Source organism: Moschus berezovskii, chromosome 7, assembly GCF_049115385.1.
Source record: "Moschus berezovskii isolate FMDL1 chromosome 7, NW_MosBer_1.0, whole genome shotgun sequence".
Lineage (NCBI taxonomy): Eukaryota > Metazoa > Chordata > Mammalia > Artiodactyla > Moschidae > Moschus > Moschus berezovskii.
This window is the reverse complement of record NC_142466.1, coordinates 3517837-3542878: the sequence shown is the minus strand read 5'-3', so window position 1 is coordinate 3542878 and position 25042 is coordinate 3517837. Positions and strand designations below refer to the sequence as shown.

At 38.3% G+C, this 25042-nt stretch overlaps 1 pseudogene; it reads left to right on the top strand.

Moving 5' to 3' along the window:
• Positions 1 to 12232: 12232 nt before the first annotated feature.
• On the top strand, positions 12233 to 13173 carry LOC148777226 (olfactory receptor 10AG1-like; annotated as a pseudogene).
• Positions 13174 to 25042: the final 11869 nt, after the last annotated feature.

Below are 25042 nucleotides of genomic sequence, written 5' to 3'. Positions count from 1 at the left end.
CATTCTTTTACAAAAAACAATCCATCAGAAAAGAGTAGTATCAGGAATTAGGTCTGCTGATAGATGGCTGTATTTTCCCGTTACTGATAATGAAATAATCGATGCTGCATTCCGTAATTCAGCTTGTGAGATGAATTTATAGCCAGAAATCTGACAATTTTATTTAGAAGACCTTTCCATCAATTCTCCTTTCTTATGTTATTTCTTTTGAATTGCATTTATTTATATTTTGATTTAAGCTATCAAATATTTTTGAGTCATCATGCAACTATAATTTAAAAACAAGCCAGAAAAAGTGATTTGGGGAATGACCTTTGTGATTTTTTTTGTGTTGTAATAGTTGGTATAGTCAGTTTATTTCAAATTGAAAGAGTCATAAAGAATTCAGCCAAAGAGGTATTAATCAAATCTCAAATACTGATTTTGCATTTGAGTGGTAATTCCTGCAATTGACAGCCATGCTTTCAATAAATTTCAACTTAAAAATGCTATATAAATAGTCTAAGATCAAAGTAAATAGAAGGCATTATTAAGACAATTTTAGGCATGTACAACTCAAAATCCAAGTTACTTTTACTGCAACAGGTAAATTCAGGGGAACATAGAATGTATCATTTATATATACTTCTCCTTCCTGGGAACTAACATATATAAATAACCCAATAAGTATTTGATTTATGAATGGATAACAGTATCCAATGTTAATTAGATTACTATAACCTCCACTAATGATTTGCCAATGGGATGCACTATTCTCATTATTGTGTTTTGTGTTCACCTCTCTCTCTGCACATTGAAGTCTCGTCTTAATTCTTCTCCAATATTGTAACAATAACCTTCTTCCATATTTTTCTTAAGTATTTTGGGAAAACAAATCAGAGAAAAGTAAAAATAGCAATTGAAAAACAAGTTGGAAATTAGCAGTCTACAACTGAGTACTAATTTGCTTAACTAAGATTTGAGACAATTTCTTAATAAGATGCAATGATAAGTAATTTTTGAAATTTCCACATGTATTACGAATATTAAATAGAAATTGCATGATAAAACCTTTTGAAATGTAGAGAAGTTCTTAAGCAATTTCTATCCAATTTTTAATTCCCTCCTTAAATATTATAGTAGCATAAAATCTTTCCTTCATATAAAAATACCGAGGATTTTCTCCATGAATTTGGAATGTTTTCCAGGTGGTGTCAGGGATACCATTCATGCATGGTTTTATTATAATACTGAAAAATATTATGTGTTCATCTATGACAGCAAACGATGTATATATTGATCACATGTTGTGTTGGACTCATTATTTCTGTTTTAATAACCTAAAACACTAAGAACAGAGTTACGAAGAAAAAGTGTACAAACCGAACAGTTGGTGACTACAAATTCCAAGTCCACTATTTATTTCAGACTTTGATTAACAGTTTCTATTTGTGTTAAATGATTTTATGTTTACTTTCCAAAACAGTTTAATTGAAATTACAGTGTTCTGCAATACAGAGGGTTTTCCCACATGGCACTAGTGGTAAACAATCCACCTGCCAGTGCAGGAGATGCAAGAGTTGCAGGTTCGATCCCTGGGTCTGGAAGATTGCCTGGAGGAGGAGATAGCAGCCCTCTCCAGCATTCTTGCCTGGAAAATTCCATGGACAGAGGAGCCTGATGGGCTAAAGTCTAGGAGATTGCAAAGAGTCAGACACAATTGAGCACGCATTCACATACGCAATACAGAGATGGTGTTATTATCCACCACATCTATTATAAGGCTCTCCACATTTTATTTTCTCAAATGATACTTAAGCAATAAAATGATTATGAGCTGGATGAAATTCAAGCAACATAGAGAAAAGAAAGAAGAGGACGAGAGAAAGAGAGGGGGAGAGACGGGGAAGGAGGAAAGAAAGAAGGGTGGGAAGGAGAGAGGGAGGAAAAGAAAGAAGGGAGAGAAAGATATGGAAATGTCACAACCTATGAATTATTCTCAGTATTTTCATAACAAAATATTCACCTTAGTGAATCCCTGGTGGCTCAGCAATAAAGAATCCACCTGTAATGGAGGAGACATGGGTCCAATCTCTGGGTCAGGTAGATCCCCTGGGGAAAGAAATGGCAACCCGCTCCAGTATTCTTGCCTGGGAAATCTCTTGGATGGAGGAGTCTGTTGGGCTGCAATCCATGGGGATCGCAAGAGTCAGACAGGATAGTGACTAAACCAGCACCAGTGTTTTCAATCTACACCTAATACTGGACATGAGAGTAGTATTGTGATTTGATTGTATACTTATAGCCCTTCACTGTAGATGGAGAAAGGCAGTGTCACGTCATTACTCTAAAATTAATTCTACTCAAACTTTTCTTTTGCAGAAGTCCTTCCAAGTGAACAGTAAACAGGCTTGATTCTTTTAACTGAGGCTTTGTGTTTGTTTGTTTTTCCTGTAGGTTGGCTTCTTTTCTTAGGGACACAGGTCAATTTCTCTTTTACTTAGCTAATGACCTCAGGGCTCTAACTCCCTCTGGATGAGGACAAAGACAGTTATATCTGTAGTCTGTTTTTGTAGTATTTGTTTAATCAGAAAAGTATAACATCAATGATTTTTATTTTAATGCCTTAAAATGTTAGATTCCATTCAAGAGGACTTTCCTGTTGCCTCAGATGGTAAAGAGTCTGCCTGTAGTGCAGGAGACCTGGGTTTGACCATTGGGTCAGGTAGAACCACTTGAGAAGGGAATAGCTACTGAAGACTCCAATATTCTTGTGGGAAAATTCCATGGACAGAGGAGCCTGGTGGGCTACAGTCCATGAGGAGAAAGAGTTGGACACAACTGAGCAACTAATACTTTTCAAAATAGTGTTTCTTCAGAAATAACACTGCATTTCATTGATGGTAGTATGCAAACACTTTTAAAACATTTAAAAAGAAAGCAATTACTGCTTTCTTCAATAAGTTTTCCTACGTTTAGAATTTTCTTCAAAACTGCCTCAACTAGTTTAATAACTTTTTACATTAAAACTAACAATACATTTCAAAATTCTTTTAGTCATTTATCTCACTAATTTTCTAACAGAATGATGAAGACATTGCCTGAAATATAGTCTAACTTATCAAATTTAATATATTATCTTAATAGCCTGTAAAAATCTGGCTTAATAAACTTTGATATTTACGGCATGATTAGCTAAGAAAATCAATCTAAAATGTAAACAACACTTTTGATGTAAGAGTTCACGCTTATCTTCCTGGATTGGAATGAAGTTATTTCTTTCTTTGATACGGAGTATTTTAAATGATGTTCTATTGATATTCAACTTTAAACAATTTGAAGGTTAGGTGTTGAAAATGTCTTTCTAAATCATTTGCTCTCTCCAAAGCAAGCAGTGCTCTTTAAGTAGAAATAGATTTCTTTCGGCCTTGGAAATTAGTTCTCTCACATGTCAATGTACAATTGAATCAGCTCATTACACTAGCCATTCAAATATTTTGGAAAGCAACCAAAAATGTCCCTAGCCATAGCATTTCTTTTCAGTGATGTATTACTTTATTCTGTAGTGCTTTAAATAACAAGGTAACTGACTCCAGGATTCTTGCCTGGAGAAACCCATGGACAGAGGAACATGGTGGCCTACAGTCCACTGGGTCACAAAGAATCACACACAACTGAAAGCTACTTAGTACACAAGCACATATATATCCTAGGGGAATTAGGACAAGAGTGAACGTAGACATTCTAGGAATCAGTGAACTAAAATGGACTGGAATGGGTGAATTTAATTCAGATGACCATTATATCTACTCCTGTGAGCAGGAATCCCTTAGAAGAAATGGAGTAGCCATCATGGTCAACAAAAGAGTCCAAATGTAGTATTTGGATGCAATGTAAAAAATGACAGAATGATCTCTGTTCATTTCCAAGGCAAACAATTTAATATTAGAGTAATCCAAGCCTATGCCCAACCAGTAATGCTGAAGAAGCCGAAGTTGAATGGTTCTATGAAGACGTAGCAGACCTTTTAGAATTAACACCCAAAAAAGATGTCCTTTTTGTTACAGGGGACTGGAATGAAAAAGTGGGAAGCCAAGAAACACCTGGAGTAACAGGCAAACTTGGTCTTGGAGCACAGAATGAAGGGCAAAGGTTAATAGAGTTTTGCCAAGAGAACGCCCTGGTCATAGCAAACACCCTCTTCCAACAACACAAGGGAAGACTCTACACATGGACATCACCAGATGGTCAACACCGAAATCAGATTGATTTTATTCTTTGCAGCCAAAGATGGAGAAGCTCTATACAGTTATCAAAAACAAGACCAGGAGCTGACTGTGGCTCAGATCATGAACTCCTTATTGCCAAATTCAGACTTAAATTGAAGAAAGCAGGGAAAACACTTAGACCATTCAGATATGACCTAAATCAAATCCCGTATGATTATACAGTGGAAGTGAGAAATAGATTTAAGGGTCTAGATCTGATAGATAGATTGCCTGATGAACTCTGGACGGAGGTTCGTGATATTGTAAAGGAGACAGGGACCAAGACCATCCCCATGGAAAAGAAATGCAAAAAAGCAAAATGGCTGTCTGAGAAGGCCTTACAAATAGCTGTGAAGAGAAGAGAAGCAAAAAGCAAAGGAGAAAAGGAAAGATATAAGCATCTGAATGCAGAGTTCCAAAGAATAGCAAGGAGAGATAAGAAAGCCTTCCTCAGCGATCAATGCAAAGAAATAGAGGAAAACAACAGAATAGGAAAAACAAGAGATCATTTCAAGAAAATTAGAGATATCAAGGGAATATTTCATACAAAGATGGGCTCAATAAAGGACAGAAATGGTATGGACCTAACAGAAGCAGAAGATATTAAGAAGAGGTGGCAAGAATACACAGAAGTACTGTACAAAAAAGATCTTCATGACGAAGAGAATCACGATGGCGTAATCACTCACCTGGAACCAGACATCTTGGAATTGAAGTCAAGTGGGCCTTAGAGAGCGTCATGACGAACAAAGCTAGTGGAGGTGATGGAATTCCAGTTGAACTATTTCAAGTCCTGAACGATGATGCTGTGAAAGTGCTGCACTCAATATGCAAGCAAATTTGGAAAACTCAGCAGTGGCCACAGGACTGGAAAAGGTCAGTCTTCATCCCCATCCCAAAGGAAGGCAATGTCAAAGAATGCTCAAACTACCGCACAATTGCACTCATCTCACACGCTAGTAAAGTCATGCTCAAAATTCTCCAAGCCAGGCTTTAGCAATACATGAACCGTGAACTTCCAGATGTTCAAGCTGGTTTTAGAAAGGCAGAGGAACCAGAAATCAAATTGCCAATATCTGCTTGATCATGGAGAAAGCAAGAGAGTTACAGAAAAACATCTATTTCTGCTTCATCGACTATGCCAAATCCTTTGACTCTGTGGATCACAATAAACTGTGGAACATTCTGAAACAGATGGGAATACCAGACCACCTCACCTGCCTCTTGAGATATCTCTATGCAGGTCAGGAAGGAACACGTAGAACCAGACATGGATCAACAGACTGGTTCCAAATAGGAAAAGGAGTACGTCAACAATGAATATTGTCACCCTGCCTATTTATCTTATATGCAGAGTACATCATGAGGAACACTGGGCTGGAAGAAGCACAAGCTGAAATCAAGATTGCAGGGGAAAATATCAATAACCTCAGATAAGCAGTTGACACCACCCTTATGGCAGAAAGTGAAGAGGAACTTAAAAAAGCCTCTTGATGAAAGTGAAAGAGGAGAGTGAAAAAGTTGGCTTAAAGCTCAACATCCAGAAGACTAAGATCATGGTATCTGGTCCCATCACTTCATAGGAAATAGATGGGGAAACAGTGGAAACAGTGTCAGACTTTATTTTTTGGGGCTCCAAAATCACTGCGGATGCTAATTGCAGCCATGAAATTGAAAGACGCTTACTCCTTGGAAGGCAAGTTATGACCAGCCTAGATAGCATATTAAAAAGCAGAGACATTACTTTGCCAACCAAGGTCTGTCTAGTCAAGGCTATGGTTTTTCCAGTGGTCGTGTTTGTATGTGAGAGTTGGACTGTGAAGAAAGCTGATGGCCGAAGAATTTATGCTTTTGAACTGTGGCGCTGGAGAGGACTCTTGAGAGTCCCTTGACTGTAAGGAGATCTAACCTGTCCATTCTAAGGGAGATCATTCCTGGGTGTTCACTGGAAGGACTGATGCTAAAGCTAAAACTCCAATCCTTTGGCCACCTCATGTGACGAGTTGACTCACTGGAAAAGACTCTGATGCTGGGAGGGGTTGGGGGCAGGAAGAGAAGAGGACGACAGAGAATGAGATGGCTGGATGGCATCACCGACTCGATGGACATGAGTTTGAGTGAACTCCAGGAGTCGGTGATAAACAGGGAGGCCTGGTGTGCTGTGATTCATGGAGGCGCAAAGAGTTGGACACAACTGAGCTACTGAAATGCACTGAACTGAGTGATTTCTATTTTTTTTGTTTTTTGTTCCTTCTGTTTGATTTGGATTTATTTTACTATGACTTTTAGAATTTATTGTGGTGAAAATTTAATTTATTGACTTAAGATGCTATTTTAATATTCTAAGTGTTCAGTACTATAATATTTTATTTAACTACTGCTTTGGCTCCATCTCATAGATTGTGATAAGTTGCATTTATATTAAGTAAAAATGTAGATCAATAAGAGGAAGACCACCAAATATTTGAAAAGTTACATAACATACAAACCTTCAATAGTGATATCTCTCAAATCCTGGACAAAATATTTCTAAAATGTATTGTTCTAACTCTCTTTTCATTATTCTTTATACAAGCCTATTTATTCCTGCTTATATGTGTGCATGCTTAGTTGTCTGTATGACACTCTGGACTGTAGCCCACTGGGCTCCTGCTTTCAGCGTGTATACTGAAAAGGAATGAGTGTGTGTCCCCTTCCCCTTACTCCCGTTTCTGTAGTCTAGGAGACGGTGAGGTCTACCTGCTTAGTGTGAATGTGGAGATGGAAAATTCTTGTTGAACATGATCTAATTGTCCCAAGTCTTCTAGATGTCTTACTTTTGAATTTTTAATGACAAAGACAATTCTCTTCAAGACATTATTCACTTAAATCTTTTTTAGAACATCTTTATTTTTATTTTATAGAGTCAGTAATATGTAATAATAATTTTCTGATTTTACAACACTTCCATTTCTTAATAATCACAAAATACAGGAAAAGAGGTCGAAAATTTTAAGGAATAATATGGACAGATATGATTTTGGTTGTCGTACCAAACTCCTCCAGTGTCAGACAGAAAGGTTTAGTTTAACTAAGAAGTGACATGGGGAATAAGCTGATCCCAAGTTATGACCAACCTGATGCTGCTGCTAAGTTGCATCAGTCCGACTCTGTGCGACCCTATAGACAGCAGCCCAACAGGCTCCTCTGTCCCTGGGATTCTCCAGGCAAGAATACTGGAGTGGGTTGCCATTTCCTTTAGACAGCATATTAAAAAGCAGAGACATTACTTTGCCAACCAAGGTCGGTCTAGTCAAGGCTATGGTTTTTCCCGTAGTCATGTATGGATGTGAGAGTTAGACTGTGAAGAAAGCTGATCACCGAAGAATTGATGCTTTTGAACTGTGGTGTTGGAGAAGACTCTTGAGAGTCCCTTGGGCTGCAAGGAGATCCAACCAGTCCATTCTAAAGGAGATTCGTCCTGGGTGTTCATTGGAAGGACTGATGCTAAAGCTGAAACTGCAATAGTTTGGCCACCTCATATGAAGAGTTGACTCACTGGAAAAGACTCTGATGCTGGGAGGAATTGGGGGCAGGAGGAGAAGGGGACGACAGATAATGAGATGGCTGGATGGTATCACCGACTCGATGGACATGAGTTTGAGTGAACTCTGGGATTTGGTGATGGGCAGGGAGGCCTGGCGTGCTGTGATTCATCAAGTCACAGAGTCGGACACAACTGAATGTCTGAACTGAACTGAACTGAAGGGTAAAGAATATTTTCTATTTAAAGAGCACTAATTTTTATGACAAGGAATATATTATAGACTGTGGTTATCCTCTGTTCCAAATAAATGTAAATTGCCTACTGGTCAAAATAAAAATGTCTCACTTTTTTCTGTCTTTTAATTCTATCTATAAAGGCAAGCATTTCATTTAGCTTCAGTTCAAACAGGTAAGCATGAATCATTTTTTCCAATAGCAAATTTAGCTTTACAAATATCTATGTAGGTTTAGCATCAGCAAAAAAGGCATTCATTTCAGAAGAATTAAAAATAGATCCTTTCTTCTTCAGTTCAATTCAGTTCTTTCTTCTTACTGCTAATTAATTTAGAAAACCCTGATTCAAATGATCTTTTTACTTTTCTGATTCTCATCATTATATTATCGAGTGAGAAATCACAGAGTACTTTGTAATATGCATGTGTGCACTCAGTCGCTTCAGTCGTCTGACTCTTTGGGAACCTATGGACTGTGGTCCACCAGTCTCCTCTGTCCTTGGGATTCTCCAGGCAAGAGTACTGGAGTGGATTGCCATGCCCTTCTGTAGGAGATCTTTCTGCCCCAGGGACTGAACCCACGTCTCTCATCTCTTACATTCCAGGCAGATTCTTTACCACTGAGCCACCAGGAAATGTCTTGTAATATATTTGGCCAAAATATCAAAGATTGCAACCTTATTATCATTATCATCAGTCATCTTAAGTATTAAGATATTATTAAGTGATTACTACATAGTAAGCATATGTTTAAGTAGTTTGCATGTAGTATTAAATCAGGATATATCACAAAAATTTTTTAAATTATTTAACTAAGTTGTACAACAGTAAAAGGAGTTATTAAAATGTGTTCTCATCCAATACCAAGGGAATCATTTGTTTGTTAAAATTAAATTCTATGCAAATGAATGAGAAAATATTAAAGAAATATCGGCCTGTTTTCTTTTTAATCCTAAAGGAAGTAAGCTTCAGACTGCATTCACCAATTTTAGGTTTTCATTTCCTATTTCAAATTGATTTCATAAACTTGCTCTAAACAGTATTAAATGCATTGTGATATACCTGATTTACATGATATCATAATCCTTACATCAAAGAAAATTGTCATTTCAGTGGAAATACCAGAATAATAAACATGAATTATTTTAACAAAAACGAAAGTGGCTCTATTTAGATAAATTATATAGTGATTTTCTATTTGAATTGTATAAAGAAAGCATTGACAGTTTTCAGAAGTCAGAGAAACCAAAAAATATGTCACAAGATTTGAGGAAATCTTTGAACGTGAGATTGAGTTTAGAATATAAGTACAGTTTGTATAGAATTTGAATAACTATAATATTTCTTACTTTAGAAATGGCTTTATACTGACAATTCTATTTACTATTCATAAAAAGTTTCCATTTGACAGATAAAAAGTTGAGACAAAAATATTTTAATAAATGTGGAACACTCCATTCTTGATATTAAGTTTTGCTTTCTTACTTTTTCTGGCTTTTCTTTGACATCTTAGTTTCAGTATGCTTTTCAAATGCACTATCCTACCTGAACATCAAGGAATAATTTAAAAAGGGGATTAAAAAATGAGAGAAAACCTTACATACATAAACAGCAGATACAATAAAAAGAATAAAACAAATGGCAGTTTCTGTGGGAAATGGATGCACCGATCAAATGTAGGTGCATGCTGCTTGCTAAAAGACTGATGATTCATTCAGCAAGCAATTTTAATCAGTATCCAAATACTACACTCTACATTGATTTAAGTATGTGAATAAAATTTGGTAACGGTGTTGGGACAAGGTATTGAAAAAAGGAGGCATGATTTCATAGACTCATATATGATGCATCTGTCAGCCACTAGCTTCTGACAATTTAAAAGACTCATTCATAGCATTTTTGCATTTCTGCCAATCACATTTTTATTGACAAAATTGTATGATAATGGAAAAAGTTTGAATATCTTTAGTACTGTAATGTGTAGTTTAAGATATTGTAGATAGTACATATATAAATAGTGTATGGCTTCCCAGATGGCTCAGACGATTAAGAATCTGCCTGCCTTGCAGAAGATCTGGGTTTGACACCTGGGTAGGGAAAATCCCCTGAGAAGGGAATGGCAACCCACCCCAGTATTCTTGCTTTTGTATGGACTATTGGTTCTACACCATGTCTGTCTACATTTTTATTTATTTATGTATTTATTTAATTGGAGGCTAGTTATTTTACAATATTATATTTGTTGGTTTTGTCATACATTGACATGAATCCGCCCCGGGTGTACATGTGTTCCCCTTGCAGCAGAAATCTTGACTTTTGTCCTCAATTAATACCCTTAGAATATGTATTTAGTTGTGCATCTTATTTTCAGTGACTTATTTTCTATTGGCTTTCAAATAAGTTAACCAAAAATGTTAATCGCTCAGTCATGTCTGACTCTTTGTGACCCCATGGACTACAGTCCACCAGGCTCCTCTGTCTGCGGGATTCTCCAGGCCAGAATACTGGAGTGGGTAGCCATTTCCTTCTCCAGAGGATCTTCCCAACCCAGGGATCGAACTGGGGTCTCCTGAATTGTAGGCAGATTCTTTAACATCTGAGCCACCGGGGAATGGCTAAATAAGTAAGCACATAATATGAAAAATACATGTATAACATGCTGAAAACAATGAAGCAATTTACTACTTCTGCAAGAATGAGTAAAAAGAGTATAATTTCTAAATATACACACATGCACGCCCCACGAAAAGTATGCTTGATCTCTAACAGGAAAGAGAGGAAGGAGAGATTTACCTTTTCAGTGGGAATCCATGTTTATACTTTGGAAGTGAAGTGAAAGTCTCTAGTTGTGTCTGGCTCTTTGTGACCCCACGGACTATACAGTCCATGGAATTCTCCAGGCTAGAATACTGGAGTGGGTAGCCTTTCCCTTCTCCAGGGGATCTTCCCAACCAGGATCAAATCGGGGTCTCCTGCATTGCAGAGAGATTCTTTACCAGCTGAGCTATTGGGGAAGCCCAAAATAACCTCCGCCTGAACAGGGACTTGAACCCTGGACCCTCAGACTAAAAGTCTGATACTCTAGTGACTGAGCATCCGGGTTCTTATACCTTGGGGGAAATTCCAAAGAAGCAATCAAATTGATTCATGTTTAATGTATTCTAGAAGTTAATGAATCACATTTAGTGGAAGAATTATACTATGCATTGCCAAAAAAGATCTACAGAAAAACCAAAAGAAGCTAGTAATATAGTTAAAATACAAAGAAAAATGCAAAAAAGATGGGAAATCTCAACCTATCTCAGTCACATACATGACTAACAAAAACACATGCAAAAAAGAAAGAATGAATAAGTTGAATGGGATCATCAATAAAACAGGAATTGCTGAGGATGTGGGTAATTTAGGAAGATCTCACAGATGAGTTGTGCAAGGTGCCTCTTTCATGCAGTCAGTAAGTAACAGGTGAACATTCTAGCTAGCGCTGCTTTCATGTACATAAACCTGGATATATTTGCCTCTTACGTCTGGAGTGTTCCTGGGCCAAAAGAATAGCTTAAAATTCCTTTTCTCTCAACGGAGAAATCTGAATAGAACTTATCACTACTGATTTATGGACTTTACACTGAAATACACATGTTTGAAAACTAGCAATATCCCATAATATTATATAGTCAGCTCATCAATTTTATTTATAAGAAAAAAATGAAATATGTAGAATGCCAGTGCCAAACAAGACTTTGGAAATACCACAGGAAACCCAACACTTTAAAGATGAACTATATTCATCCCTAAAACTATTTTAGGTCACTTACAATGTATTTCACCATGCAATCAAATTAACTTTCAATTGATAATAATTAAACACAGAATTGAGAGGTGAAGAGAAAAACACAGGCTGAAAGAGCAAAATAACTATGTAAATGAATTTAACTCAAATTTTTGCATTTTTGAGCTTTCAGATGAAGAGCAAAATTATAATCACATATCTTCAGAAAAAGTGATAATTCATGGCAGAAAATAAAGTTTAAATGGATAACTTTTCTTACAAATTAATTTAATAATGATGAAAAATGTAATTCACAAACTGTTAGACACTTAGCAATTATAGGCTTGTTTTCTAATGAAATTGGAAAAAATGAATGGTGTACCATCTTTTATATAGATAAGGAAACAAAAACCAAAGAAAGTGAAATAACAGTATCTTTGATTGGATCATTACCACAGATGAAATATGAAGAGATGGAAGCAGAAGACAACATGTCCACAGAGATACAATTTGTACTCCTGGGGTTTTCTGAACTTCCAAACCTTCAAGGGCTATTCTTTGGGGTGTTCTCCATTATTTACACAATAATCTTTATTGGAAATAGTCTTATAATAATACTAACTAGGCTTGACCCTGCACTGCACAAACCCATGTATTTTTCCTGGCAAATTTACCCTCCTTGGAAATCTGTTACGTGTCCATTACTCTCCTAGGATTCTGGTGAACCTTTGGACTCAGGGCAGAAGCATTTCTGTGCTGGACTGTGCTGCCCAAATGTGCTTCTTCCTTATCCTTGGAGCCACTGAGCGTTTCCTCCTGGTGGTGATGGCCTACAACCGCTGCGTGGCCATCTGTGACCCTCTGCACTACCCCTGGCCATCACCCCAAAGGTATGCCTCCAGCTGGCTGTGGTCTCCTGGGTCAGTGGAATCCCAGTGAAGAGAGGGCAGATGTGCCAGATCTTCTTTCTGTGTTTCTGTCATTCGAACGAGATTAACCACTTCTCCTGTGACATTCCGCCCATTCTGAAGGTGGCTTGCGGAGACACTTTTGCACATGAGCTCTCAGTCTATGCAGTAGCTCCGTTGTTTGTTGCTGTACCTTTTATATTGATCCTTGCCTCCTATAGCCAAATCATTTCCACTATTCTGAGGTCACCAACAGCCAGAGGACAGGCTAAAGCCTTCTCCACATGCTCTCCTCACCTGATGGTTGTGCTTTTATTCTTCGGATCTGCTGCCATTACCTACTCAAGACCCAAATCCAGTCATTCTGCAGGAACTGACGAACTGTTCTCTCTTTTCTACACTATGGTGACTCCGATGTTCAACACATGATACACAGCCTTCAGAGCAAGGATGTGATTACAGCTCTGAGAAAATTATTGCTCAAAAAATAACTTGGTGATTTTAATTATAAATGTTTTGATTGCTAAACAGTTAACAGAGAAATATTTTCAGCTTCTATTTTCCCTTTTTAAGGAGTTCAGTTCAGTTCAGTCACTTAGTCATGTCCGACTCTTTGCGACCCCATGAATCACAGCATGCCAGGCCTCTCTGTCCATCACCAACTCCCGGAGTTCACTCAAATTCACATCCATCGAGTCGGTGATGCCATCCAGCCATCTTATTCTCTGTCATCCCCTTCTCCTCCTGCTCCCAATCCCCCCCAGCATCAGAGTCTTTTCCAGTGAGTCAACTCTTCGCATGAGGTGGCCAAAGTATTGGAGTTTCAGCTTTAGCATTAGTCCTTCCAATGAACACCCAAGACTCATCTCCTTTAGAATGGACTGGTTGGATCTCCTTGCAGTTCAAAGGACTCACCACTTCTTTTCTCAGATGCACTTATGAATACTTTAAAAAACAAATCCACAATTTACTGGGCTTGGATATATACCAGACAAATGAATCGTCAATCCTCCACGCATAAGAATAATCCTTCCTCGTGAATTACATAGTAATTTACATATTAAAAAAAATTACAACAGAACTGAATCAGTTACATTTTTTGGCTTAAATATACTGGAAAATATATGTTTACTTATCTAAATAATTATCTGTATCTCCACACTTGTATTTGTTGGCATTCTTTGATTCTATAGCACAGAAAATGACCACTAGCAGTTGAAAATTGGATGTTTGAAGGAGGGATTGAATGAGTGAATGGGTAAATGAATATTGCTAGTGCCAACATCCGACTGCTAGCAAAAAAAAAATCTAGATTTTTCAGAGAGCTAATAGTATTGGGAGCATATTTGCTTATCTACTAGAAACTCACATGAAATTACTCCAATCATAAAACCAAAAGAATAGCATTCATAGACTTTGTTCTCTTCCTAAGTGCATGGTAAAACAGTACCTTCCTACTCATCTTAACTGGTTTACTTTGCACATATTTGCATATTCTACTTAGCAAATTTGATCCAAAATAATTTGCTTTGCATTATTTCATCCATTACATAACTGCATTCTAACTGCTAAATCTATGTCAATTTGAATTTTTAAAAGAAAATATTTATGGATATAAAGGTGAAGAAAAGTTTTAGAAGGTGTTTTCAGAATTACGCACAGTCCATACAATTGCATTACATTAGTGTGTCTGGACTCACTTTCCATGTCTTTATCCCCTCCTTTAGTGTTGAAAATTTTAAATCATTGACTGATATAATCAAGGAAAGTGAACATATTTCACTAGGATTATTAATGCTCATCTTCCCAATTCCATCCTCAAATTCAGCAACATTAAGAGATGATTTGGTGTAGCCGTCCCTGAGAACTTCTGCTACAGTTCTTTTGAAAATTATTCCATTCTCCAGTTTTAGTTTCAGAGAAGGCAATGGCACCCCACTCCATTACTCTTGCCTGGAAAATCCCACGGATGGAGGAGCCTAGTGGGCTGCAGTCCACAGGGTAGCTAAGAGTCAGACACGACTGAGCTACTTCACTTTCACTTTTCACTTTCATTCATTGGAGAAGGAAGTAGCAACCCACTCCAGTGTTCTTGCCTGGAGAATCCCAGGGACAGGGGAGCCTGGTGGGCTGCCGTCTTTGGGGTCCCACAGAATCGGACATGATTGAAGTGACTTAGCAGAAGCAGCAGCAGTTTTAGTTTTAATTATAACTTAACTGGCTTTATCCTGGGATGTACTATCATATGGTGTATCAGAGAATAATTTATGGAAGTTAATGGTTCAATCAAATGAAGACCACATTAAGCCAGTCATGCTATTTCATTGGGAGATTGTGATACATATCTCTCCAGGTGAGATGAACTAGAATCCCTGGAAACAAGTACAGTACATTAGTTGACAAAATGGGCTTTAGAGATATGATTAATATCATAAATCATTGAGATTGGGAGATTATTCAGGTAGAACCAATCTCATCACATAAGCTTTAAAAACAAGAAAAGAAAGAAAAGCAATATTCAAAAAACAGGTTACCACAGATGGAGCCAAGAAAAGGAGGGCTCATTTTTGTAATTGTTGACTCCAAAGTCTGTTGGGACAAAGAGCAAAGACTGTCCTGATCTCTAGAAAGTGAGCATGGCATTTGACCAGTTGCTCGCAAGAAATCAGTCCTCTGTCCCACAACCTCAAGGAAGTAAATTCTTCCAATAATTTAATTGAACAAGAAAGATGGAATACTCACTAGAGCATAAAAAAGGAATGTGGCCCTCCCAACACTTTTGACCTATCATCTACAGAACTCTAAGATAACAAATTTTAAGGCACTCAGTTTGTGGTAATTTACTAAAACTGCAAGAGACAACTAATACACAGAAGATAATGATGTTCGCAGAAAATAATATAAGAGATGGTGCACACCTGCTCAGGATATACAAATTCAAAACTTCAATCTCGTAACCAATTTAGCTGTACTATGAGGATATGAAATATTCAATTTCTTAGCCTCCTTTCCAGCTGAGAATGAAGCGATGACTCAATTTTGGCTAATAACATGAAGATAGATGTCAACAAGCGTTGTCTTTTGTTTCCACTGCTTTCATCCTTATTGTTAGTCACTCAGTCATACCCAGGTCTTTGCAGCCCACCAGGCTCCTCTGTCCATGGGGTTTTCCAGGCAAGGATACTGGAGTGGGTTGCCATTTCCTTCTCCATCTTTCATCCTTGGAAGGGTGCAGAAGTCATATCTAAGAATGGGAAAGCAGGAAAGCATAAGGAACCTGACACTCCAATGTCTTTATTTTTAAAGTATAAGACTAGTCATATCACCTCACCAGAAGTGCTCTGTGAAGTAAATAAATGTGTTTTATTTTACAGGCTTAAATAAAATTCTAAAGGAGAATATATCTGCATACATATTAATGTTTCACAATGTTTTGTGGTAGTAGATAATACCTCTTTTGTGTCTGTTCATCTGGTGAAAAGCTGTATTGTAGCAGGAAATGTTTCTCAGGAATGTAGATTTTGGTGCTTTTTTATTTTTTTAATTGGAGGATAATTGCTTTACAATCTTGTATTGGTTTCTGCTACACAACAAGGTGGATCAACCCTAAGGATACACATGTCCCCTCTCTCTTGAACTTCCCTCCCATTCTCCACCCCACCCCACCTCTCTAGGTTGTCTTACAGCACTGGGCTGAGCTGTGTTACACAGCAACTTCCCGTTAGATCTGCTTTGCACATGGTAATGTAAATGATTCAGTGCTGCTCTCTCAATTTTCCCCACCCTCTCCTTCCCCTGCTGTGTTCACAAGTCTGTTCTCCATGTCCACCTCTCTAATCCTGCCCTGCAAATAGATTCACCAGTACTATTTTTCTAGATTCCATTTTATTTGCATTAATACACAATATTCTTTTTTCTTATTCTGACTTACTTCACTCTATATAGCATGCTCTAGATTCATCCACCTAATTAGAACTGACACAAATTCATTATTTTCTGTGACTGAGCAACATTCCATTAAATATATATACTGCTACTTCTTTATCCATTCACCTGTCAGTGTACATCTAGGTTGCTCCAATGTCCTGGCTATTGTAAATAGTGCTGCATATCTCTTTGAATTATGGTTTTCTCAGGGTATATACCCAGGAGTGGGATTGCTGGGTATTATGGAAGTTTTCATGGGGATGATTTTGATTACCACCTCCTTTACAACATTACAGACCTCCATTTATATTTCTTTAGGCACTCTATAAGATCTAATCCCTTGAATTGATTTGTCACTTCTATTGTATAATCATAAGGGATTTGATTTAGGTCTTACCTGAATGGCCTCGTGGTTTTCGCTACTTTCTTCAGTTTAAGTCTGAATTTTGCAATAAAGAGTTCATGATTAGACCTACAGTCACATCTTGTTTCTGCTGACTGTATACAGCTACTCCATCTTTGGCTGCAAAGAATATAATCAATCTGATTTTAGTATTCACTGTCTGGTGATGCCCATGTGTAGAGTTGTCTCTTGTGTTGTTGGAAGAGGGTGTTTGCTATGACCAGTGCATTCTCTTGCAAAACTCTGTTTGTCTTTGCCCTGCTTCATTTTGTGCTCAAAGACCAAACTTACCTGTTACTCCAGGCATCTCTTGACATCCTACTTTTGCATTTCAGTCCCTTATGATGAAAAGGACATATATTGGGTGTGTTAGTTCTAGAAAGTCTTGGAGGTCATAATCAGTTCAGTTCAGTTGCTCAGTCGTGTCTGACTCTTTGTGACCCCATGAATCACAGCACACCAGGCCTCCCTGTCCATCACCAACTCCCGGAGTTCACTCAAACTCATGTCCATCGAGTCGGTGATGCCATCCAGCCATCTCATTCTCTTTCATCCCCTTATTCTCCTGTCCCCAATCCCTCCCAGCATCAGAGTCTTTTCCAGTGAGTCAACTCTTCATATGAGGTGGCCAAAGTATTAGAGCTTCAGCTTTAGCATCAGTCCTTCCAATGAACACCTGGGACTGATCTCCTTTAGAATGGACTGGTTGGATCTCCTTGCAGTCCAAGGGACTCTCAAGAGTCTTCTCCAGCACCACAGTTTAAAAGCATCAATTCTTCGGCAATCAGCTTTCTTCACAGTCCAACTCTCACATCCACACATGACCACAGGAAAAACCATAGCCTTGACTAGACGGACCTTGGTTGGCAAAGTAATGTCTCTGCTTTTTAATATGCTATCTAGAAGGCAATGGCAAGCCACTCCAGTACTCTTGCCTAGAAAATCCCATGGATGGAGGAGCCTGGTAGGCTGCAGTCCGTCGGGTCGCTAAGGGTAGGACACGACTGAGCTACTTCACTTTCACTTTTCACTTTCACACATTGGAGAAGGAAATGGCAACCCACTCCAGTGTTCTTGCCTGGAGAATCCCAGGGACGGGGGAACCTGGTAGGCTTCCATCTATGGGGTCACACAGAGTTGGACACGACTGATGTGACTTATCTGCAGCAGCAGCAGGTTGGTCATAACTTTCCTTCCAAGAAGTAAGCATCTTTTAATTTCATGGCTGCAGTCAGCATCCGCAGTGATTTTGGAGCCCCAAAAATTAAAGTCTGACACTGTTTCCACTGTTTCCCTATCTATTTCCCATGAAGTGATGGGACCAGATGCCATGATCTTTGTTTTCTGAATGTTGAGCTTCAAGCCAACCTTTTCACTCTCCTCTTTCACTTTCATCAAGAGGCTCTTTAGTTCCTCTTCACTTTCTGCATAAGGGTGGTGTCATCTGCATATCTGAGGTTATTGATATTTCTCCCGGCAATCTTGATTCCAGCTTGTGCTTCCTCCAGCCCAGCGTTCCTCATGATGTACTCTGCATAGAAATTAAGTAACAGGGTGACAATATACAACCTTGATGTACTCCTTTTCCTATTTGGAACCAGTCTGTTGTTCCATGTCCAGTTCTAACTGTTGCTTCCTGACCTGCATACAGGTTTCTCAAGAGGCAGGTCAGGTGGTCTGGTATTCCCATCTCTTTCAGAATTTTCCACAGTTTATTGGAGGTCATAATAGAACCATTCAATTTCAGCTTCTTTGGCATTAGTGGTTGGAGCATAGCCTTGGATTACTGTGATATTGAATGGTTTGCCTTGGAAACAAACAGAGACCTGTCATTTTTGAGACTGCACCCAAGTACTGCATTTCAGATTCTTTCGTTGACTATGAGGGCTACTCCATTTCTTCTCAGGGATTCTTGCCCACAGTAATAGATATAATGATCATCTGAATTAAATTTACCCATTCCCATCCATTTTATTCACTGATTCCTAAAATGTCAATGTTCACTCTTGACATCTCCTGTTTAACCACTTCTAGTTTACCTTGATTTATGGACCTAACATTCCAGGTTCCTAGGCAATATTGTTCCGTACAGCATCGGACTTTACTTTCACCACCAGACACACCCACAGCTGAGTATTGTTTCCACTTTGACTCAGCCTCTTCATTCCTTCTGGAGCTATTTCTTCACTCTTCAGTAGCATATTGGGTACCTACCTACCTGGAAAATTCATCTTTCAGTGTCATATTTTTTTTTCCTTTCCATACTGTTCATGGGGTTCTCAAGGCAAGAATGCTGAAGTGGTTTCTAGTTCCTTGTCCATTGTACCACACTTTGTCAGAACTCTCCACCATTACCTCTCCATCTTAGGTGGGTCTACAGGGCATGGCTCATAGTTTCATTAAGTGAGAAAAGACTGTGGTCCATGTGGTAAGTTTGGTTAGTTTTCTGTGATTGTGGTTTTCATTCTGTCTGCCCTCTGATGGATAAGGGTAAGAGGCTTGTGGAAGCTTCTTGCTGGGAGGTACTGGCTGTGGGGAAATTTGGATCTTGCTCTGATGGGCGGGGCCATGCTCAGTAAATCTTTAATCCACTTTTCTACTGATGGGTGAGGCTGTGTTCCCTCCCTGTAGTTTGGCACATGGTAGGGGTAATGACAGTATGGTGACCTTCAAAAGTATTCCACAGCTCCCAATCATTGTTGTATTCAATATTCATCGGAAGGACTGATACTGAAACTGAAGTCCCAATACTTTAGCTACCTGATGTGAAGCGCTGACTCATTAGAAAATACCCTGTTCCTGGGAAAGACTGAAGGCAGGAGAAGGGGACGACAGAGGACAAGATGATTGGATGGCATCATCAACTCAATGGACATGAGCTTGAACAAGCTCCACGAGATAGTGAAGGACAGGGTAGCCTGGTGTGCTGCAGTCCATGGTGTCTCAAAGAGTTGGACATACTGAGTGACTGAGCAACAATATTGTAGTTTTATCACTACTTTTTTTTTTTTTTAAGAATTCTCCATACTGTTCTCCATAGTGGCTATGCCAACGTGCATTCCTACCAACTGTGCAACAGTATTCCCTTTTCTCTACATCCTCTCCAGCATTTATTGTTTGTAGATTTTAATGATGATCATGTGTGTATTGTCGCTGAGTACTTCAGGTGTTTCAAGGATGCTTTGCTTTGGTATGCGTGTAATCAAAACACTTTCAACTGATATATGAACTTCTTGGGATATGGACTGCTGAGGATACAGACACGGTTCACTATTATTTTGTAATAGTTTAATATGCTTCCAGAGTCAATGGGAGATTAGCAAGAAAGGTCTAACTTTAGAAAGATCTATCAATCATTGATATTTTAAAGAAAAGTGTTGCATGTTTCTCTTACTTTTTCATAAATGTTATTTTTTACAATCATACATTTGATGATCTAAAAGTTTTTTTTTTTTTTAGGAAAATTCCTTATTTTTAAAATAATATTTAACTTTGTCATCAACATTGTCCTGCTGTTACATGATCTTTGATATTAAAAATCATTGTTAAATATGTAGGCTTTGCAGATTCCTTAAAACTTGGCTCACAGCAAGTACGACACTTTCACGATTATTTGAAATAGCATCCCAAAATAGTGAAAACTAGTTAAAGAGCTTGTGTTTAATAGTAGCTACATCAGTACTGATCTGTGGTTATTTCAATGTCTTTCCTTTGAACAATCAACGAGTCATAGTTAAGTTCCTATATGCTAAATATGTAAAAGGGACTCATAAGGAGAAAATAAGTTGTCTTCTTGTCTCAATAAAACATTAATATAAAACTGAGGTGTGGAAGTATTTGTGAATCACATATTCAAAAAAGTGAAATGTATATAGATAATACAAAAACTTCCGAAGATCAGTAGCATGAGAAGAAGCAACCTAATCAACAAACGTACAAAACTCTTTGATAGATACTTTACTAAAAGGATACACAGAATTCAAATAATAACATAAAACTTGCTCACCATCTTCAGAATTTGCATTTTGAAATGCAAATTAAAATTAAAGTAAAATTATGATACGCATGTACTTTAATGGCTAGAATTAAAAAAATCTCAAAATAATATAACAAAATTTGTGAGTAAATATATAAACTTTGAACAGTGATATCATTCCATGTATGGACATAATGTTTCTAAAATACATTTTTCATCTTTCTGATTATTAATGTTTATAAAGTATAGCAGTATTCCTGCTTTTTATAGTTAAATATAACATTGTTTTCCATTGTATTCTGTGAGTGAGTGTCTATGTGTGTTTGTGTATGTGTGAGTCATGGGGCTTGTCACTGTGGTGGTCTCTCTGTTTCTGTGGAGCATGGGCTTCAACAGTTGCAGCTTCCAGGTTCTAGAGTTTAGGCTCAGTAGTTGAGGTGCGGGCTTAGCTGTTCTGTGGCATGTGGAATCTTCTGGGACCAGGGATCGAACCTGCATTTCCCTCATCGATAGGCAGTTTCTTATCCACTCTACTACAAGGGAAGACTCTTATTTCTAAAATTTTAATGACAGAAAAATAAATTTCTCTTTAATTTGAGACATTGTGCAATTGTATTTTTAAGAAATCTTTATTTTATATCATAAGTAATACATAAATGTCTGCTTTTACAATGTTTATCTTCCTTAACAACCACAAAACGCTGTTAGAGAAGTAGAGAGTTTTGAAAAGGTGTGGTGTGCACAGATATGATTTTGGTTGTTATACCAAACTTCTTTCTGCTGCTGCTGAGTCGCTTCAGTCGTGTCTGACTCTGTGCGACCCTATAGACGGCAGCCCACCAGGCTCCCCAGTCCCTGGGATTCTCCAGGCAAGAACACTGGAGTGGGTTTCCATTTCCTTCTCCAATGCATGAAAGTGAAAAGTGAAAGTGAAGTCGCTCAGTCGTGCCTGACTCTTAGTGACCCCATGGACTGCAGCCTACCAGACTCCTCCATCCATGGGATTTTCCAGGCAAGAGTACTGGAGTGGGTTGCCATTGCCATCTCCAAACTTCTTGAGTGGCAGGAAAAATTGCTTTATTCAATTAGAAAGTGAGCTTGGAAAGGAGCTCTTCCCAAGAGCAAATAATATCTCCTACTTAAAGGGCTCTATTTATTATGTCAGTGTAATACATTTTCCAGTTGAGCTATTTCAAATCCTGAAAGATGATTCTGTGAAAGTGCTGCACTCAATATGCCAGCAAATTTGGAAAACTCAGAAGTGGCCACAGGACAGGAAAAGGTCAATTTTCATTCCAATCCCAAAGAAAGGCAATGCCAAAGAATGCTCAAACTACCACAAAATTGCACTCATCTCACACGCTAGTAAAGTCATGCTCAAAATTCTCTAAGCCAGGCTTCAGTAATACGTGAGCTGTGAACTTCCAGATGTTCAAGCTGGTTTTAAAAAAGGCAGAGGAACCAGAGATCAAATTGGCAACATCCACTGGATCATGGAAAAAGCAAGAGCGTTCCAGAAAACATCTATTTCTGCTTTATTGACTATGCCAAAGCCTTCGACTGTGTGGATCACACAAAACTGTGGAAAATTCTGAAAGAGATGGGAATACCAGACTACCTGACCTGCCTCTTGAGAAATATGTATGCAGATCAGGAAGCAACAGTTAGAACAGGACATGGAACAACAGACTGGTTCCAAATAGGAAAAGGAGTATGTCAAGGCTGTATATTGTAACCCTGCTTATTTAACTTCTATGCAGAGTACATCATGAGGAATGCTGGGCTGGAGGAAGCATAAGCTGGAATCAAGACTGCCGGGAGAAATATAAATAATCTCAGATATGCAGATGACACCACCCTTATGGCAGAAAGTGAAGAGGAACTAAAAAGCCTCTTGATGAAAGTGAAAGAGAAGAGTGAAAAGGTTGGTTTGAAGCTCAACATTCAGAAAACTAAGATCACGGCATCTGGTCCCATCACCTCATGGGAAATAGATGGGGAAACAGTGGAAACAGTGTCAGACTTTATTTTGGGGGGCTTCAAAACCACTGCAGGTGTTGATGGCATTCATGAAATTAAAAGACGCTTACTCCTTGGAAGGAAAGTTACGACCAACCTAGACAGCATATTAAAAAGCAGAAACATTACTTTGCCAACAAAGATCCGTCTAGTCAAGGCTATGGTTTTTCCAGTGGTCATGTATGGATGTGAGAGTTGGACTGTGAGGAAAGCTGAGCACCGAAGAATTTATGCTTTTGAACTGTGGTGTGGGAGAAGAATCTTAGGAGTCCCTTGGACTGCAAGGAGATCCAACCAGTCCCTTTTAAGTAGATCAATCCTGGGTGTTCATTGGAAGGACTGATGCTGAAGCTACAACTCCAATACATTGGCCACCTCATGCGAAGAGTTGACTCACTGGAAAAGACTCTGATGCTGGGAGGTATTGGGGGCAGAAGGAGAAGGGGATGACAGAGAATGAGATGGCTGGATGGTATCACCGACTCGATGGACATGAGTTTGAGTGAACTCTGGGAGTTGGTGATGGACAGGGAGGCCTGGCGTGCTGTGATTCATGGGGTCGCAAAGAGTCGGACACGACTGAGCAACTGAACTGAGCTAAACTAATCCTCATTTCGAGTGAATGTGAATTTCTCAACTGTTAAAATAAACAACAACAAAAAATCTTTGTCATTTTCTCTGTCATTTAACTCTACCTATAAGGGGAAGCATTATATTGCGCAATTCAAACAGGTAAGTGTGAATCATTTTTGTCCAATATCAATTTATTTTTGTACATATATGTAGGTATTTAGCATCAGCAAGAGAATACTCATTTTGGAAAATTTTAAAAAAAATTGTTGCTATTTAATTTCAAACCAAATTCAGATAACATTTTGATGCTTTTTTGATTGTCATCATTATATTATCAAATGAGAAATAATAAAATACTTTGTAATATCTGGGCTAATATTCCAATGATTACTGACCTCTTTAACATTTTTGTCATTTATAATCTTTTTAAATGCTAACACTTGTAGTGATTTTTTGTTGCACATATATTTAGGTAGTTTTCATGTATTAAATCTGGGGCTATTCCATTAAAATTAATTGTATATAACTAAAGAGAAAAATCGGAGAAGGCAATTGCAAGCCACTCCAGTACTATTTCCTAGAAAATCCCATGGATGGAGGAGCCTGGTAGGCTGCAGGCCGTGGGGTTGCTATGGGTCGGACACGACTGAGCGACTTCACTTTCACTTTTCACTTTCATGCATTGGAGAAGGAAATGGCAACCCACTCCAGTGTTCTTGCCTGGAGAATCCCAGGGACGGGGGAGCCTGATAGGCTTCCATCTATGGGGTCACACAGAGTCGGACACGACTGAAGTGACTTAGCAGCAGCAGCAGCAGCAGCAAAGAGAAAAATAATAAATGAACTTTCCTAAAATGGGTTTGCATCGTATTATTAAAGAGACTCTATATTTGTTAAATTTAAATTTTATGGTAAATGAAATGGAAAATAATAATGAGACATTGAAATTCTTTCATTTTTATATTTACATGCTTATCCTAATGATACAGGCTGCTGAATTATAGTCACAAATTCTAGATTTTTATTTCCTGTCTTCAATTTGATTTTTTAAACTTGCCTATACTCTAATGCTGGGAGGGATTGGGGGCAGGAGGAGAAGGGGATAACAGAGGATGAGATGGCTGGATGGCATCTCCGACTCGATGGACATGAGTTTGAGTGAACTCCGGGAGTTGGTGATGGACAGGGACGCCTGGCGTGCTGCAATTCATGGGGTGGCAAAGAGTAAGACACGACTGAGCGACTGAACTGAACTGAACTGAATACATTTTGAATATGGTGTATATATTAATAATAAATCTCATGAGCAAGTACAAAAGTGGCTATGTATGCTGGATCATTTAGTATTTTTCTTCCTGAGTTGTAGAAATAAAAACATCTAAAGGTTTCCAGAAGTCAGAAACCAGCAGCTATGCTATGAGATTTGTGAAAAGCATATTTGATGAGTATAATTATAATTTAT